A 16,906-nucleotide genomic window follows, 5' to 3' on the forward strand; every position below is an offset into this window, starting at 1 on the left:
AATATCCCTAATGCAGTCAAGATATTTGCAGTTCCAAAAACAGTGCACACAGTGCAGAGCTGTGCATGATTCTATTGTAGCTGGATCAAAACATTAGCATTTCAGGTAATTCAGTTGTGAAATTCTGAGATTACTTGTACTTCTAATTTGAACTTCTGCCTTGTTTATATTCGCCTTCCTATTCTGGATTTTATAGAAGAGGGAAAGAAACCAAAGGACCAAGTGACTTGCTGCAGATTACAGAGAAGTAGAATCAGCCATGATCAGAACCTCATTTAATGCTGCCTGTATTAGCTTAAATTAGATTTGCAGGGTTATTTGCTCTGTTTTGTTGCACTGTATTGTTCGGGATTTGGCAGAGGATTTGTTTATGTGGCAGAGAGCAGAATTATAAATAACAATGTTTTGTTCCTACAGGTGCTGTTTCACAAATAAAATGACTGCAGGAGAAACAGAGTCTGAAAATAGTGTGCCACGTATCTGCTTTCAGAATATATTAATTTATAACAACAAAGCAAGTCAGCATGCATTTTGGAACACTTCTTTTAAGACTTCCAATTCCCCCAGACATCTTGCATTGCCCATGTGGAGATGAATCATTGCTGTCCTTGAAATCCTTGTACACTGGAGCTGGAGGAAAGCTGTGCTGCCAGTCATCCCAAAGGGCTTCTTCCTCTGAAGTACCCACCAACTAAGAACACTGGCCCCTTAGAAAACTTTCCCACTTTTTCACAAGTTTTCCTACTTAGCAAGAAAAATAAGCTCTTTTATCAAGTTCTCCCAAAGATTGAGATCCTCCCTGCAGCCTCTGAGACCTTTTTCCCTAAAGCTTTGTCAGAGGTGTGAGATTTTCTTTGAAATAAATTTGCAATTTCAGAGCTACTGTGAGGCAGTACTTTGAGACGTGGAGGGACTGTTCTTCTTGGTGGATGTTTTTCTCCTGATTCTAGGTCTCCGAGTGTCAGAGACTTGAAAACAGGTGGCAGACTCACAGGGATTTATCCATTATCCAGAAATTACATCTGGTGAGAAAAGAAGTAGAGGAGCTGTCGATTTTTTAATAGCTTTTTAGTAATTTTGTGAAATAGGTATGACTGTAATGAATAGACTGGGCCAAACCTAGAGTAGTTAGTTGACTCCATCTATGGTGGAATTTGTATCTATTGATCAGGAAAAGAATTCTCTAGCTGGAACCAAGCAGAACAGGAGACAAAGGAGGAAAATTATCTCTTAAAACTGTTTGGAGAGTGCTGTGTGAGAGGCCTAGTAATTCAATAGACATCTAAGTCAGGGCAGCTAAGTCAGGGCAGCTGTTGGCCTGGGATTGTTTTTAGCCATTGTGACTTAGCTGCTTGGTCATGTTATATGGCAAGATAATACACTCACAGAAATGGGTTAAATTGTTTTATGTAGGAAACTTCTAGTCAACCATGTCACAGTAGTGTCTCAAGGAAAATTGCAGCCAAGCTTGAAAGAATGTTTTGTGACTTACTTAGGATGTCATAAACAACATGTTTCTGGTTTTAATAATACTGAGAAATCCTAATTATTCAAGTAAGCCTTTGCCTCTCAGGTGGTAACAGACAGGTGATTAAGACACTGCTTGAAAATAATACTGTCTCATATACTACTCAACATGGATAATATTTTTTTTCTTTCTGCAGTCTATTTGTGGAGCTGTATTATTGCTCATAATGGGGTTTGTGATATTAGAGGGGAAATTGTACCAGCAATTAATCAGGTCAGAATATCCTGACATGAGAAAATAACATTTCTCAAACCCCAATTAACTGAACTGAATGATGATTCAGAGCCATGTACAGGATATTATAGGTGACCTATAAGAATGATAAATGTATAATTATTTCTAGAATATTTAAGCCATCAAATACCTAAGCAGTAGAAACATACTTATGATTATTTCCAGTAGAAGTGGTAAAAGGTAATATTCAAAAGGACAGGTTTTAAATAAGAGGTAGAACTTAGGGGTCTCAAAACCAGTAAAATTCTAAGATAAAACTATTTTTTTTAAACAATTTAAAAGCTGAGATAATGTAAAATTCATTATTAAGGTAGCTACAGCAAATCTAATTTTTCCACATTACACAAAACACAGATCGGCAATCATTATGATATTAAAATCAAAGAATAAATTAGACATACTTAAAAACTCCATGTGTATCTACTTCATTGAGCAAGATGCCTAAGAATATGTACCTCAATATTAAGCATTTCAGAATTGTTGTGGAAACCACTGCAAAATGACATGCATATATAGCTAATTGTTATTAAAAAACCCAAGCAAAAACCCTCAACAAAAGCATTAAGGGGAATACTTCTTAATGAGCTCTGGGGAAATCACACAAACTCAATTTCTGAAAAACTGGTTGTGCTCTTTCTTGGAAAAGGACTGGATTTCATTTGCCAATATATGAATGCAGTTAACTAAACTAGGCAGAATAAAATATGTCCAGAAATTTTATTATTGGATGTGTGTCATCTACAAAGTAATTCTGGCCCCTATGAAACTGTCTTCTCCTTCAGGCTTATGGGCTAGAAATGGTATATGTTGCAGATTTTGGTTGCTAGCATGAAGTTTTTATCAATGTAATTGCAGATTTGGTTTCATAGAAGTGCACAAACTGCTGAATCATTTGAAGGTAGTTGGACCAGTCCTGATCAGCTGCAAAGCTACAAACCTTTACATACAGGACTCGTTTACTTATGAGCTTTGACTTGTATTTTTCCACTCCTGAAAGTGAGGAGTGAAGCCAGTTCAGGCTGTGCAAGTGACTCCTGGGGTCACTGCATGAACCTATTACATGCAGGAGGTTTCCACAAGGGCTAATGATTATCTTGGCAAAAGTATAATTCTTGAAGCATCTCACCAAGAACAAAGGTTTCCAATTTTATAGTGGTGGCACAGGATATCAGGCACAATAGGAAGGGAGTAGAACATGAGCTTCTCATTGCATTAGTAGAGCTTCTTTTTCAAGAAAGACCATTGAGACATTATGAATCTGTACCTAAATGGGTTTCTAGAAGCAGTGATTCATACATCAGTACAGTCCCTTCATCACATACCCGAGCCTTTATTCCTACTTTGAAAATTTCTGAAGTGTAAAAAGATTTTTTAACAAATCTGATTTATGCTAATATATTGCAGCATTTGAGGAAATCTGTGCAAGATGCAGACTTGCCTACATAGAAAAAACCTAAAAATATTTCTCATCACAATGTGTTAAGATCTGTATGAAGTCAAGCAGATCATTAAAAAAAAATGTATTTTCCTTGCTATATTTCTGTCTGACACTGAAAATGTAGATCATGGGATAAAAGTACTTCTGACCCTCAGTTTCAAGTCCGGTTTGTAGAATCCTCAGGCAAGTAATAAAATTCTAAAACTTTTGATGATCACTAAGCATAATTTTCCTTTGTTGTATCTTTACTAGGAAGGGTCTAGGAAAGGTGGAGCATGTGTAAAACCAGTCCCAATCTTAATTGGACACCAATTTCAGACTGGTTTTAGGTGATTTACATAGCAGTTTCACTTGCTTGGGATTGAACCATTGACTGAATAGTCCTTCACTTGACAGAAATTCCTGCTAACTTCTGGTGGTTAATCTAATTTTACCACCTTCTAGTTGTAACATATTCTGATCCTAGTGGTCTTACTTGGACTTAAAGCTGATTTTCAAAGCCAAGATAGATGGCATCTAAACCATTTGTTATGCAATACTGTTCTGTGAGATTACTTATAGATGTTAAATAGACACTTAAATTGTGACAACTCGGGTAAGAGGTCTGAAGATCTGAGACAGAGTAACACCTTTGATGCAGAGAGGTGGAAAAATACCCCAGTTAATGCTGAGTGAAAGTGTAAGATGCAAATGGCTTCAAAAAGTACAATTGCCCTTAGAAAGCTGGATATAAGTAAATAGTTCAAAAACAGTAACACAAATACTAAAAAATCCCCTATGAGCCAACACTTGGGTTTAGTTAAGGGGTTAAACACTCACTTGTAATGTGGGGATTCTTTGTTTAGCTCCAATTTTTGTCCAAGAGGATTCACATTTCCCATCACTCATGAAAGTCCCTCACCTGGCAGAGCAGTCTGGTTTAGATTGCATCAACAGTTTGTATTGTCCTTTCCCTTTGCACATATCAGCACTCTGCTGACAGGACTGTGTCTTGGGACTCCTACCATCTGCTGAACTTTTGAGACATTACACACATTAATTGCCTCTTCATCTCTGTAGAATTTCAGATCTTTTATGAAGGGGTAAGCAGCTTTCAGCAAGACTGAGGTGATTCTCCATTCAGAAAATAACAATTAAGGACCCGTGGTATGGAGAAGGAAGTATGGGTTAAAGTGTCTCCAAGGCAAAAAGGTGACAGTGAATCTACAGCACTGAAAAGAAAATGCAAATCCTGCAATGCGCTTGTCTGTTTACTTTCTAGAAAACATTTTAATATAAAAGAATACAGTATGGGGTAGAAAAGTAGTGGGGGTAGGCTCTGTAGATACAGTAAGAAGTACAGGTTGATTAATCTGGATGCTGATTATTTTGCAATTATTTTATTATAGGTGAACACTGTTTTTTCTGTCTTCCTGTGTGCTTGGTTTGTTTTTTAATCTTGCAAGGGACGTCATCTTGCAATGCAAATAATTTAAGAATCCAGTTCCTCTTCACTGACCTTGATAATTGCCTCTAGAAAAAAAATTAAAATGCTTTCTAGGCTGAGGGGACGGAAAGGAATTCAATGCATTTATTGAACATTTCCACAGCAGTGGGCTGCATATGGCCTGGGCACTGTGCAGGTGTCACACAAGGCATCAGCCAGCCCACCCCTGGCAGCTTCATGTGCTGTCCTCTGAGGTGCTAGTTCAGTGTGCACAGCCCATAGAGGTGGAAGGCTGGAGCTCACTCCAGCCAAAGGCTGCATCCCAAAGAGATCAGCTCAGTCAGCTGTTGGGAAAGGCAAGGGGATATTCCCTGTGAAGTGTTGACGGAATATGGAGTTCCAGTGAGGAGGTGCACAGGACTTTTGTCAACATTGGTTGGAAAGGTCCTAAAGTGGAACTCATGGGGTCCATGAGGCACCAGTGGCACTCATATTTAGTCCAGTTTAGCTGAACAGATGAACATTCAGGATTAATTCCCAACTTCAGCCTCTGAAAATGAGCTGAAGGCAATCATTCTGTGTAGGAGTTAATTGACCCTGGAAATCCAGATAGGCTAGAGAGTGGGGAAATACTAGACCTCAGAGAGGATGAATATGAGTATGGATATGTGAAGTTGGGAAATGACGGAGGAATTATTCCTTCCATTTTGTTCTATTGCTTATTGAGTACCGATGAAAATGCTGTGAGCGCCTTTTACCACCCTGTTCCAGATTCAGATTGACTTGAGAGATTGTGCAATCCAGCTGAACTTGAATGCATTTCTATTATTCATTCTGCCATTACGTCAGTTTTGTACAAATCTGTTGAAATTTGAAAAGCAAATTGCAGGTTTAGTGGGTAAGAGCAGCTGAGTGCTCTGTATGTCTGTTTGAAAGGCTCTAATAAGACCAAGGGAACTTTGTTTTGAAATCTAGCAGCAGGTCTGCTCTTGCAAAATCCTCTTTCCAAGGAGAATTGTGCCTCATTTGCACAATCTAAGACCTGTTTGCCTCTGGTCACCATTGCCCTGCACTCCCTGGTTCAGTGCTGCTGAGGAACATTTGCAACCCTAGTCTGATTTGTGTCTCTTTTGGTCTTTGGTGGTCAGGCTCATTTAGCCACTTGTGTGCAAGGCCTTGAAACTTCTTTGGAAACTGCTTTAAAAGTAACTCATGATGATAAATTCTGCTATTCTTGCAGAACAACTGGGTTTCTTTTCTAATACAAATAAGCTTTTATTGATCAGTACTCATACACTAAGTTTGGCAAGCTTTTGCTTTTCATGCCTTGCTTCACAAATTGGGCATTAAATTTTTTGAGAAATACAAAAGCAAGTTAGGGACATATAATGATTCTTGAAGCAAGACACAGAAATCATTAAATAAAAGAGAACATAAAATATAAATAAAATGTAAAATTCTACTGCAGGCTTAATTTTATTTACAGACAAGTAAAACATTAATTTTGGAACAACTAATATACTATACTTGTTCCAGAGCTTTTCAAATTCTCCTGATGGAAAGATAGCAAATGGATGATAAAAAAGACCCAGGAAGTCCATGTCTTAAAACATCAGGGTTTTTTACTAGCTGGGATTTATTCTGCTGCATCCTCTTTCTCTCAATCAATCTTGCTAGCAACAAAAACCCCACTGTAAGTAACCACAACTTAATACACATCTGAATCAAAATATCAGTCAGCCAGTGCTCATCTGAATGACAGCCCCATGGGCCAGATGTGAGACTACACAGCTCTCTGCATTTCTCCACTACAAACACTGTCCTTGCTCAGAGCAGGATGTGTGTCCAATCCCCCGGCAAGACGCTGAGAGCAGCAGCTGCTCCCTTCTTGCCCAAGGCTGTCCTGGAAAGGGCTCCCAGCACTAACAGCAGCAATGTTACTCTTTCCCTCTGGAGCCTAGGAGCAGGTGGCTCTCCTCCAGGTGGCCCTCACCCAGGTGATCCTTGTTACATGAAGGAGGGGCTTTCAGTTAGTGCAGGCTGGGTATGTAGAAGTTGTTTCTGCCTCTGTGGCTGTGGTGTCTTCTGCAGTTTGTGCAGGTGTTACTGTACTCCTAACCCTAGCTGTAACCCTTGGCTGAGCAGTTAAACCTGCATGGGAGTGACATTGGAGCCAAGCATACAGGTGAGGAGGGAGCTATGTTTTGGCAGTCTGGTTTTCACCTTGGCACACCTTTGTAGCTGCAGAGTTGCTGGAGCTCCAGGCTTTGTGATTTTCTAAACCCTAATCCTAGGCTGAGGAGTTAAACCTGCATGGAGGTGAGACTGGAGCCAGGCAGCAAAGTGTGGAGAGAACCATTGTTATCCCAGCTCTGTGCTCCCCTTGGCATGCCTATTGTAGGTGCAGTGTTATGGCAGTCCTGTGTGTTACCTGGATGGTGAATATGGAAGAAAATCATCCCTATGGGCTGCTGGGGCTGTGGTACTGCTGCACTGCAGGTGGGAAAGTGGCCTTGAGTGGCACCATTTCCTTATTGCTTCTCAGGAGTGGGAGAAGGGCACCTAGGCTGCTAGCACATATCTGTCTGGCTTACTCATCTTGGAAAGTGGTAAATGGTGTGAAAGTGTACAGGTGTGTTTATTGTCTCTGTCTGTGTTCCTTATGTGGTGGGAGCCTGGCTGTGTGGCACAACAGGCTCACCTGGATGTCCCATCCCAGCCTTGTGTGTTTCTACCCCACCAGCAGGTGGGAATTCTGGTCTGTGCATGTAACTCATCACAGTGACACTGCTGTGGAAAGCACTTGAGCTCTGATGTCGATTTTGGAAAGGCTTGCTATGTTACAGCAGGTGTCTCTCTGCTAGTGGCCACTGGAAGTGTTTAATAGTTCAGTCCCTTCTGCAGCGTGATTTTAACTTGCCCATCAAGCTGGTTTTTGGTCTTTTAAAAATATTCCTATAAAGGACACGAAATGTGATTTATGTGGGGGTGGTATACAGCTGTGCTGTGCAGCCTGTCTCTCTGTTCAGTCTCACAGCATTAAAGGATTTTAGCTCTGGTCTATCACTGTCTGTCCCTAGCTCTCCCCTCTGTCCTTGTCTTTGATCATAGCAACTGCCTCGATGAGGGGGAATTCTTTCAGAATTGCATGGTTAAGAGATGCTGAGTGGGCTACAACCAAAAAACCTTTAATCATCATCCATAATACACTCCATTTCTTAAGCTCAGATGTTCAAGTCTGAATCTCAGTTATCTCATACTTGTCTATAAAAATAAGCAGCTACTGTGGTATTCATTTGAAAAAAGTAATGAAAATACAGCATGTCACATGCTTAAAATAGCAAACCTAAAATACCTGTTACTTCTGTCTGCTTGAAATTCAAAACACTGGAGAAATTAACTCTTTTTTTGTGTATGATTTTTTTTTTTTTAACCAGAATTTGATATAAAGCACCTGCAGAATTTAGTAACTCCATTTTTCTTTCTCATCTTCAAGCTAAAGTAATATTTGAAAAGAAAAATGTGAGCTGATTGAAAGTGAAGAAATCATACTGATTTTGGTTTTGGAAATTCTTGGTTTCTGATTTAATTTGTGTGTATGCTTTCTGAGCTCTTTATTGATTTGAATGTTCCATTTGCGAGGAAATATTTTCCTTTGATACTAAAGACACTCAGTGTTGCAAAGCTCCTGTAATAATGGAGGATTGGTGCTGTTTATGTTGAATAGATTTTATTAGTTTCCTGACTGTAAGTTAGCTCCCTTAAAGAAGAATTTATGGAGTTGAAGTACTTCAGCTCCAGTTAGTGCTGCATTCACTCCTGTTCTTAAGAGTGTGAGATATAGTTTACTGAGTGAAAACCTAGCAGCATGCATGAGCTTTCAAAATTATTTGTAAATAATCTGATCCTTTCCTCCATTCAAGGTTGTGGCTTCCTCAGGCTCTGTGTGAATCTTATTAATGGACGTTTTGTTCCTCTACTGTTTCTTCAAATGTCTTTGCTGTTGCTGAAAATCTCATCTGTGTGTACAGGTTTGATGAGAGTGTTTTGTCTGAGTAGATCTACTGAAAGTAATAAAGTCCACTTTCTTGACACTTAGCTTTTTTCCCCCCAACACTGAATGAAAAATGGATCTCCTTTTAAGAAGGCTATAATTCAGTGTTTAAGCATATCTTTAGCAGGGTCTAAACTGAAAGTCTGCCCCCAAATGAACTAGTACCTTTGTCCTCAGTCACCTCAAGTGTCTGTGTCCCAGCTATTGGGTAGCTTTACTGCAAGGTTTTCTATGATATGTAATCTTACATCACATTAATACTACTCTTACTGAATTATGCTTGAAATATTGTTCACAGTCCCCTCTCTGTATTTTTAGGCAATCTTAATGTCTCTGCTATCACAATGGTTCCTCAGCTGTTACAGAAAGAAATTTAAGTAAGCATTTTTAGTTTGAAATTTTTTAATTTATAAAGTTTATATGAAAAAATTAGTTCCTGAGCATTCTGTCACGAGAATGCTAGATCTAAAATAATAATTTTATTATGTACTTAAGTTGACAATTTGCTTGGGCTCCTAAATGTAACTACTGAGAGAAACAGTGACCTGTACAAAAGTAGTTGATTTTGTCAATGAAAGTTAAAGATGTAAATCTATTTCTTGAGGACAATTCCCCCTGCGTAGGTTGGAGTAGGACAGGTGCTCTGACCCTGTTCAGTGCAGCCACATCCATCCTAGTGAGATTCTAGTAGCAGTGCAGCCCTGTTATTTTTTCCTGTTGGTCTTTCTGCTGCTTCTGCATGGTCCAATTGAGGTACTGAAGCTGTTCTTGCTCCTTGTAGTGAGGAAGTGTTTAAGCAGCTGGAGAGACTTAGGTTGCAGCTACCATCCTTTTGCTGTACACCCCACTCCCATGGCATTGACGGGACAGGGAAGAGCTTTTCCTTGTTTTTTCCCTTGGGAGGGAAGAAGGGTACGTTGGGGTGGTATTATCTCTGGATGCAGTGGGTGCAGCAGGTAGAGCGAAGTGTCAAACATTCTCCCCCATCATCCTGAATTGTTTTATTGCCTACAAATCAGTTTTTCTGGCTCTGACAGGTCCTTTTCCCTTGCCATCCCCTAATTGGCTGTGGTAAGTGTTCAAGCTGTGCTGCAGCTGCTGAGAAGCCTTGATCTAGCCTGACTGGAGCTGTTTGTGTTCAGCTCTCCAGCCCCTCACAGAAGTGGCTGTGTGCAGCAGGCAAGTGGAAGCCTCTTTGTTCAGCCCAGGTACTGCTGCTGCAGTAAGAACTGGCAGAGATGGGAATGTCCTTGGAAATCTCTGCTCTAGGGCATTGTGAGTTGCTCCTTGAAGAGTTGCATAGAGTGTGTTTTGGGGAAAAACAGGCTCTTCTGTGCTTGCAGGATGAGAATATGAAGTCACAAAACTTAGCATAGTCTTGTGTAACAGGAAAGCTTTTGCTGCACCTTATATTTGTTAAATATCTTTAACTGTTGTTTACCAGTGCATAATGGGGAATCGCAGTTTTAATGAAGAATATCCCAGAAGTTTGCACAGGGAATTGCTCTGTATGTGATTACTTGAGTAAATGCTTCTGAGGGTCAGCATCTCTGTCAAAGGAGTCCTTTCAAGTTTTTTTTTTTTTAAATTAGATACAGGATGTGGGAGGTGAGGCTACCCTGTGTTTGGCAGTGCAGCTCTGAAGGTGGTGTTAATGCCTTGCATGGTAAGGACATTAACAGGCTTTGGATTTCAGGCAAACTGTCAGGAAATCAGCTCAGGCTTTCCAGCTGTGCAGGCTTGCAGTGCAAATATGATCCACCAAATGGCTTGTGAAAAAACCAGCCACCACCTGCTTGGCTGATGCCATTTGAGGCCGCTTGGTGCTGCTTCCAGTACTCTGCACTGGCTCACTAGCCCCCAAGCATTCAGGCTATTGAATGCTCAGTATTGTACCTCAACTAAACTGATGGAACAGAGTGAGGTCTCTGCTGTTCCAGCCAATTATCCCTGCTGGGGACATCAGCTAAGCCATGTCTGTGATGAAGGAAGCTGGTCTACTGGAGATATCTGAATTAGGTTTTCTGTTTTCCAAGTTAATTCTTCCAGTATTTAACTATTCAGTAATATTAAGCATTGATTAATGTGGGATGTGCTAAGTAGCTGCAGCCTTAATGCAGATAACTAACAGATGTGAAAAGTGTTTTTCTACAGCTCCTAATAGCCCTCATCCTTGTTTTGGAGAGGCACCAGGCTGGCTTGTTGCCTCCTTTAAACTGAAGGAGTCTAATTACTCCTGTTACTCTCTAAGCATATTGATTTTAATGTTCAGTCTAGACCTTCTCATTAAATACAAATGGTGAAGCCAGACTATTGCAAATTTTAGGAATTAAGCTGACTTTCTCTCCAGTTTTGAGCATTTCTTATTCCAGCTGACTCAGCAGACATTACAATTTAAAAAATTACAATTAATTTGAAAATGTTATAATCTTTGCAGCGGGCAGATGCACACTGCTTTGATACTGAATGCCTTATCTGCCACTGTTTTGTCTTGTGTTTCTCAGGCATGTACTTTGCAACTGAACAGTAAATTGTTTTAGCAGCACTAGGGATGCCTCTCCTACTCTAATAAACACTATTTCTCCAGAGTCTGACACAATTGTGTGGATTCTGTTTTGTGCTTCTCTCTGGTTCTGCACAAATGATGGTAGGCTATCCAAGTGCTGAGCTCGAAGTACTTAATGCTGAGATACTGAACAAATGAGCTGAGGAGAAATATATTCATCTTGTTTAGGAATGAGCTTAAAGCATTTCAACACCTGCTCTCATGGAGAAAAAGTAGTGTGAGGGATTTTGTTTGTTGGCTTTCCTCCAGGGAGAGTAGAAGTTTGACTGTACAGATTATAGGAAACTAGTCATGCACAGCTTGTTTCTTTCACATTTGGGATGGTGGAGTAGAAGTCTCATATGAGCCTCAAAGACCATGGCTTCTACTTTCCTGCCATAAGGCTGCATTTTATGGTAAAAGAGCAGCAGCTGATGGATATACATCATGACAATGGTCTGTGTGATTTCCTCCAGTTTATCCAAACATTTACCATCAAGTGAGGTATGTTGAAGTATTCTTTCAATGTGCCTTGGTCTTTTTCTGTTTAGGGACATTAGGAGGATTTTTTTTTTTCACAGAAAGGACAACTTCCCCATGTGCTTATTCCATAGGTACAAATATGCAACAGAATAAAGAGGTTATAAGATGACTGCTTGCTTGAAATGTGCTTATGTGCTGCATGACAGAGTTTTTTATGCCCCAGATACATCCTTTTATTGTCTATGGTATGTAGCAGGAACCATTGGAAATCGCCAAAGAAATTCCTTTTTTTGTGCCTGTGGAAACTGGATTAATCTGCAGGAAATGTTGCTAGTGCTCTACTCTGATTTTGTTCTTAAGTGACCTTTAGGGGAACTTCAGCACACATTGCAGAGTCTTATCTCTTTGGAGATTAGGGGGTGATCAGAGGTTGAGTCTTTTGTAGTTGAGTGTTCAAGGCTTTCCAGGAGTCCTTTAGAAGCCAAAAATGATATCAGACAAGTAATGCACTCTATGGATGCTCTGTAGCGCAGCATGTGAAAGGGACAGGGGAGTGTTCTACTTTGCTCTTGGCAATTTTCTTCCTCCCACTTTTAGTGATGCTACTGACACTTCAGAGACCTGATCTCTTCTCAGTGCTGGCATTGGGGGATTCTATCCTTTAAGAAAATGTTCCAAGTACCTTGTGTTTGCCTGGGAGTTACTGAAAATGAAGTGAAATTTTGCATGTGTAATGCTGCAGATGAACTGATAAACAAGCAGTCAGTGCTGTCCCAAAAAGTTACGTGAGTTTCACTTGAGTGAATACTTGATTGAAGTATAGGAATAAAAAACAGGCAGGTGATGCTGGTCTGGCAGTGTAGCCAGCCTAATAGTAGGTGATGTTTGTACTGTGGCAACCAGGAAGAAGCATTTGAATGCAGAGGGGAGACAGTGGAAATGCCTGTAAAAGAGACAGGATTTTTTGCTGGCTTCTATGTTGAGTAGTACTTCTTTAGGTTGTTGGACAGAGAGGAGGTTACCTAGCTCTAGCTTTGAGTGACTCTGAGCCCAAGCTGCATGCAGATGAATGCTTGTGTTTTGGCATGAGGGGATTCCACTCAAATGAGCTCTGAAGTCATGAACTTGGAAGTGTGCTGACCTAGTGGCAGAAGATAATATTTCTCTGTGCTTCTTCCCTTTTGTGCCTCAATGAGGAAGTAGTCCTTTTCTTTTCCACAAAGCGGCAGACATGCAAGTTATTAAAGTATCTTAATATGATTTGTACACAATGCCCTTAAGAAATTTTCTTCTGTGCTTGTGTGTCTCCTGCTAGTGTAGGAGTTACTGTAACCCAGCAGGATATTGATGTATCTAATCCCCCTCTCTGCATCTGGCAATGACATTAGCTACCACTCAGGAGACAGGTAAAAATAAATGAAAAATCATCATGCGAGTGTCCAGTGCTTCCTCACACAGGAGATGTGTACTTCTTACTCTGACCAGATTTCTTGTGTCTTCGGAGACCAATTTCTTTGAATTTCTGTCAGCACTTTTGTGTGGTTTTTTGACTCCATATTCCATCTCCCTCTTCCCTTCTATTTCTTTATTCTGCTCCTCATGAGGTATTTTTGGAAGTGGACTATTCCTGATTTTGTGATGCTGCAAAATAAAAGGCAGGGGCAAAACCACCCAAACCTGCATTTTCATTTGAGCTGGGGTTAAAAACTTTTGCACTTTGTTAGGAAGGGATAAGAAATGGAGTATGGAATGCATGCCTTCATTAGCCCAATTATTTTTGAATATATAATTTGGGTTCAAGTTATCTTGGTGCTGAAAGAACATAGGCAGTCTACTGCACAATACATGTATCACGCTTATAACAGAAGTGTAAGTGTCAAAGGAAAAACAAGATCTTATCACTTGTTTTTCCCTGTTTTTATTTTATGCATGTTTAGACTGACCAAACTGGTCTAGGAATAAACTTGAGGTTTGATCTCCCAGTTTGATAACAGATTAATACTTAAGGAACCATGTGACTGTGTGTGTCAAGAGTTAAGTGAAGTTCATGGAAAAATTGTAAAAAACATCAGATCTGCATGTGCATATTTTTAACTTGACTGCAGTGCAGTGACCCCAAACCTTGGATTTGCCTCCACTGGGATTATCTGAACCTCCCCAGCTCCCTGTTGTCGCAGATACTTTGCTCTCAGCCTATAGCATCCAAGCTTTGAATCTTAAAGTCTAAAATGCAGCTCGGGATATTGGAGTTAGACAGATTTTAAAAATCATGATGGCATGTGATGCAATCATGTACAGTCTTCTCAGGGATAATATGTCTGGTTGATAAAGGTTCCTTCTGACCTCAGTGGCATGTCTGTTGTGAGAATAACATCATTCCCACTACACTTTTTTGGTGAGCAGTGAGTAAAGGCAGTGATCTAGATATTTAATTGCTCAATCTGTAAAGCAGATGAAACTGCATAATTGGTGTTACAAGTTGTTACTTAAATGTTGTCACAGATGTCAAGAAAAGTGTTTATATTCTACCACAATTAAAAGACTGCGTTCTCGCAGCCATGTCTCAATGCATGGCTCTGTTTGTGGATCTGGCTGAGAACTTTTTTTTTTTCTTTGTTATGGTTAGTGAATTTGATTTTCCTAACCATTTTTAGCGTTTTGACTCACAGGGGGGCTTATTTATTTTAAATAGAGCTTGGGGAAGCTGATATGGGACTGGAGGAGACCTTCTTAAATTTTCCTTTGTAGACTATCAGAAGAATTTTTGTTGTTAATGAAAATTTGTCCTGAATTTGTACAGCAATGCTTATATGGAAGCAAACTATGGCATTTTGATCACGGAACAGAAGAAAAATGCACTCTGCATATTGACTCTTTGTTCCAAAATGGTTCTTTGAAGAGCTGTGATTTACTTAATGCTAAAACCTTTTAGCCCCGATGAAGTTGGCTGAAGAAGTTAAAATGCTTGTTTTGTCCTAAATTTGAGGAGAATTCAAATCAATATCTGCCTAAATCCCCGTGGGCACGTGATGTGTTGTCATGCTTGCTATAGTAAGGTTGTAATAGCTTTTGAGATCTGGAGGAGGAGGAAAGGGCATGTGAATAAACAGACTTTACTACAGGCTTCGTAGCACGGAGATAAAATAGTAAAGCAAATGATAGTTAATTCTTTTCAAGACTGGAGTAATACTTGGCTTTGTAGACCTTAGAGCGTGCAGCTAACAGAGCCTGTCACGACGCCAGCGCTCTGCACAGCGGCGCTAAGCCGGCCGGTTTTCCCGCTGGCTCCCCAGCCCGGCTCGGCGCCGCTCCCGCTCCGGTGCCCGGGGAGCCCGGGGCGCTGCGGGCGGGGCCGGGCCGGGGGGGGCCGCGCCGGGGTTGCCATAGCAGCGCCCGCCGCCGCAGCATCCATCCTCCGCAGCAACTTTCCCCGGCTCCAGAGCGAGCCCAGCCGGCCGGGAGCCGCAGCATCCATCCTCCGCAGCAACTTTCCTCGGCTCCAGAGCGGCCGGGAGCGACGGGACGGGGCGGCGCGGATCCGCTGGCTGCTGCGGAGTCCTGCGCTGCCTTGTCGTGCCCCCGCTTCCAGCAGCTTTCCCCCGGGGCAGCGGTGCTGTTTTGCCCAGCGGGTGCCTGGAGGGTCCCGTCCCCGCCTGGCTCCTTCCTGCCTCCGCTCCCGCCGCCGGCCGACCCGCGCTGCTGCTGCTGCATCCCGTCCCCAGGCAGGAATCGCCCAGCATGCCGATCGCCCACCTGCTGGAGCTATGGAAAGGCATAGAGGTGGAGCCCATGGAGACGGAGGTGAGCGGCTGCGGCGGTGTTGCCGGGCCCCCTTTCCCGCCGGGGAAGCACCCCGGTGCTGCCCCAAAAAGCATCACGAGATGGGGTGTGGTGAGCATCCCTCGCCCGCTCTGCTCGCCGCTGAGGTTCGGGGACCTGTTGCCTCGCAGGCGGAGCGATTCGGAGCGGCAGCCGCGGAGCCCGGGCAGTGCGGGATGTCCCGTCCCGTCCTGTCCTCTCCTGTCCCGTCCTGTCCGCCCGCCCGGCACCGGGCTCGGGTCGGAACCGCGCCCCCGGGGAGCTGGGGCGGCTGGAAAGGAAGGAGCCTGTCCAACAGATGGAAACCCACAAAGCGGGCTGAATCGGACTCAGGCTCGCATTTAAACACGAAGTATGTGATCTGTAATTTGAGGCTCGAATAGGTCCGTGGACCTCACTTGGTTTCTTATTGCCCACATCCCCATTGCCTCTTAGCGTAAGACTGTGTTTTCCGGATCATATTGGAAACCCGATGCTCTGGCAATTAGCGAGCTGATGTGTTAGTGTGCTCACAATTTGTCTTGCCGTGTTTTCATTACCTGAAATCTAAGGTTGTCTCGTGTCAAGAAAGGCATCATTCAGTGCTCTCAGTCACACGGTGTCATTCTTGGGGATGTCCTGTGCAGGAGCTGATGATCCTTGTGGGTACCTTCCAGCTTGGGTTATTCTATGATTTTATGATTCTTTTACTGTAATGGAACAAGGTAGATTGCTCAGTATTTCTGGGAGTGTTGAGCAGTGCACAAACACTCAAGTATTTCAGGTCATTGTAGCATGGAATGCATGTTTGTAGCAGACAGCTGGTAAAAATAGATGAATGAAACTTGTGAGGTGAGGGGAGGTTGGTGTTAATTTTTTAATCCCCCATCCCTTTGATTGGAAGCATTGTGGCAGGGTTTTGATGAAAGGGAAAGATAAGAGTGTAACTGAGCCAGGCAGGTTATGGAGAACACAAAACACTTGACTCAGAAAGAGTTGCTGGACTGCAGGAGAGGTTTCATGTAAGCTGTGAGTTTATCACTTCTGCTGTATTGTTTACATGTACAATGTGATATATTCTACCAGCACCGTTCATGCTGGAGTCCTCTGTGGAGGGCTTACAAAGGTTTAAATCATATAATTCACTTCTGAATACTGTAACTTGTTCCACTTCATGGGATGCAAGGAAGCTGAGAAATAATAAACAGGTTGTAGCTGGGAAACTGTGTATTATTCCTGATTTTATTTTAGAAGTTAGCTGACTCCTTGTTAAATCACTTAGGAAGACTTGTGTAACTATATTTATGGTGACTTGTTTCCTGTTGAACCTCACAGAAATGGTGCTTCCCTCCCAAATCTACCTTTCCATTGACTGGTATTCAAAGTGCATATACACACTT

The 16,906-nt window shown here is 41.8% G+C and overlaps 1 long non-coding RNA gene across 3 annotated transcripts in view; it reads left to right on the forward strand.

The window, feature by feature from the left end:
* Positions 1–6,705: 6,705 nt before the first annotated feature.
* The window catches only part of LOC306798662, a 78,226-nt gene continuing 68,025 nt past the window's right edge, over positions 6,706–16,906 (forward strand). Inside the window, exon 1 of one of the 3 annotated variants that reach the window (XR_013773429.1) lies at positions 6,706–6,811. This is a non-coding gene — a long non-coding RNA (uncharacterized lncRNA). Of the gene's footprint in view, positions 6,812–6,933; positions 7,065–15,352; positions 15,510–16,906 lie in introns of those variants that run through there. The other 2 variants (XR_013773430.1, XR_013773431.1) reach the window with 2 other exon arrangements.

The sequence above is a fragment of the Erithacus rubecula genome (assembly GCF_903797595.1).
Source record: "Erithacus rubecula genome assembly, chromosome: 2".
Classification (NCBI taxonomy): Eukaryota; Metazoa; Chordata; class Aves; order Passeriformes; family Muscicapidae; genus Erithacus; species Erithacus rubecula.